The sequence below is a fragment of the Vitis riparia genome, chromosome 12, assembly GCF_004353265.1.
Source record: "Vitis riparia cultivar Riparia Gloire de Montpellier isolate 1030 chromosome 12, EGFV_Vit.rip_1.0, whole genome shotgun sequence".
NCBI lineage: Eukaryota > Viridiplantae > Streptophyta > Magnoliopsida > Vitales > Vitaceae > Vitis > Vitis riparia.
In genome coordinates, this window is record NC_048442.1 from 10667561 (window position 1) to 10670576 (window position 3016).

The following is a 3016-nucleotide window of genomic DNA, read 5'->3' on the forward strand; positions in this document are numbered from 1 at the left end:
TGATAAATTATTGCTTGAATATAAACACTCATCCCATGTAGAAGACTCAACGTGAATTTTTCATCACTAAAATCATATTTTGCACTTCTTTAAAATTGAAAACCAAAATATGTACTATAGATGATGAAATGTGATGACTTAACAATGAGAAAATTCAAGTAGAATAATCACATAAATTTGACCACCTATATAAAATGAACTATAAACATGCATAGATAGCTTCTCAAGTGTAGTATGAAAAATTAGAACTACTTGCATTTTTAACCAAGACACCAACAAGTTGATTCTAATGTGAAAAAAATGAAAATCAAATTAAATCAAAATTTGACTTTTTCTAGATGAGTTCATAATTTATTAGTATATATATGTTTATTTCAATCATTCTAGATTAGATTTTGAGCAAGACAAACTTAGTACCACAAAAATTTTAAACAAAATTTTTAGTTGAAAGGCCCTTTCACCACAAAAAAAATAAAAAATAAAAAATTCTCAAACAAAATATCTTACATGCTTCATGAGTGTTTTTATTTATAAAAGCTACCTTGGGATTAGGGGAAACCAAATAACTTTCTCTTCTAAGCTACTTAGTCTCTCTCAACATAAGTACCATATCCAAAATTGTCTTTATTAATAACAACTCCACCATTCTATTTCTACAAATGTACAAAATTCCCTTATAAATCATCATATTTAATAAGCAAGATATTTTTCCTTAGAGTTGACTTCAAGTGTATGTATTCATACACACATATGTTCATATGTAATTTCTCATTATTCTTTATAATTAGTTGAGTTTTCCATTCACAATCAAGTATATGTCATCCATAGATCTCCTCCCATGTGCATATATAAATTGGCTAACCCCTTACAAGTATAAGCACTGTGTGAGCCAACTATACAGCATATTGATAAACTTTCCCCAAAAGCCTCTAATATGTTTGGTATCAATAGGGAAGTCACCACTATCTTTATATTAATTGAGGTATCAATAGCTTTATGGTAGTACAACATTCTTATCTCTTTTTAAGGGGGTCGATGACATATTTCTTCATAGGGGACTTTAATCACAATGGAATATTTGCATCCATCTTGTTAGGATAAAGCCCTTAAAAATCATGACATGATATAATAATAAATAAATTTTATTATTATTTAAAGATGATTCTGGTCTCCTATTTGCTATCTTGTTTGTGCAGTAATCGTGTTAAACATTCAGGCCTAATATCACTTGCATTGTATATGATTTGGGTACATTAGGAGTTGCATAGAAAATTCCAAATCATGAATGGGCTACTTGCAAATAGATGAGTGGTTCACAACTGTTTCATGGACTTAGGAAATTCATTTAAGGTTGTAAAACACCACCTACTAATTGGAAGGATGACTTGCCTTGGTCGTTGGGATGAGGTTTCCCATGGTGATTGCACTAGTATGTATGGTTACACATTGGACATGACCTATGGTGAATAATGACATTGAGTTTCAAGTAGTCATGACTTCACCAAGTTACTATGCTATATGAGTTCTCAACCTTGAGAGAATATTGAGTTAGTGTTAAGGCGCTTAGTGGTTTTGACCTATGTGTGAGACCCTTAGGTGGATTAGGTTATTGTTGATCAAGAGCCCATTTGATAGTGATTCTAGGATACGTTTCTAACCTTTCTAACACTTGAATTTTTTATCATTCAAAGTATTAAAAAAGTTAGAAATGTTTCCTAAAATCACAACCAAACACACTCTAAGATAGATGACAACAAGTATTCTCAAGATAGACACCATGGTATCTTATAAGTTTGAGACAATGTGTTCTCTTAGGTGATCCTAAAGGCATGTGAGCATGAAAATTATGGTCATAGTAGGTAGGTGGTTTTTTTATGTTACATCCATGTGATTTTGGGTGATTGATTTTATTTATCATCTATCCATGGGATTGATAAGCTCTCATTGAATAATTAATAAAAAAGGACAAACTAAAAATTGGTAATAAAGTTTGAGCTTAGGATTAATTCAGGGACTACCTTTTCACACCATTATCTCCAAAAATAGTTTTATCATATTAAGACTACAAAATTCATTTTTCAAGTGGTATTAAAGTAAGTTGGTTTTAAAAATCAATATTGTAGTCCTTTTGAATTAAAACCCAAGTAAGAGGAGGATAAATTGGATAATAAAGAGAGTAAGGCGAATGTCAAAGCCTTTTATTATATTTTCAATGAGATTAGTCCTTGATACTTGCAAATGTGTTAAAGAGGCTTGTTATACCTTAGCAGTAAGTCATAAGAACACTTCCATTATGAAGTTGTCTAAACTTTGAATGTTGACTGCTAAGTTTAAAAACATTAAGATGAAAGATGATGAGGCCTTCTTTGAGTTCTACATTGAACTCAATGATATTATTAATTTTGAGATCTTTGGGTCCAAATTGGTTAGGAAAATCTTGAGATCTCTCCCAAAGAGATTTAGACTTAAAGTTTCTACAGTAAAGCAAAGTAAATATATGACTTGATAGATGAATTTGCAACTTCTCTTTAAACCTATGAGATGACTCTACCATCCCCTAGGAGATCTAAAGGTGTGGCTTTTAAGGTCTCCTCAAAAGAAAAGAATGATTATAATGATGAGAGTGAACATGTTCTCACTCAATAAAAAATTTCAACCTTTTTCAAAAAATTTAAATTTTTTATGAAAATAAAAAATAAGAACACAAAAGATGGCTAAAAAAAAGAAAGAAATCTTTCTATTAAAAAAAAAAAAAGGAGTTAGTAAAATTGTCTCAAGTTGAGTGTTTCAACTATAAGGGTAAATGACACTTTGATTTAGTTGCCCTACACCTAAAAAAACAAAAGAAAAAAGAAAACATTGCAAGTGACTTAAAGTGATTCTGAATTTAATGATAATGAGCCCATGGGATCAACTAAAAGTGAAGATAACGACAATCTTGTTGCTAGCGTCTCACTTCCCACATCCTCTAAAATTGATAGTCCCATGAATCAAGTGGTGAGGAAAAATTAGATTT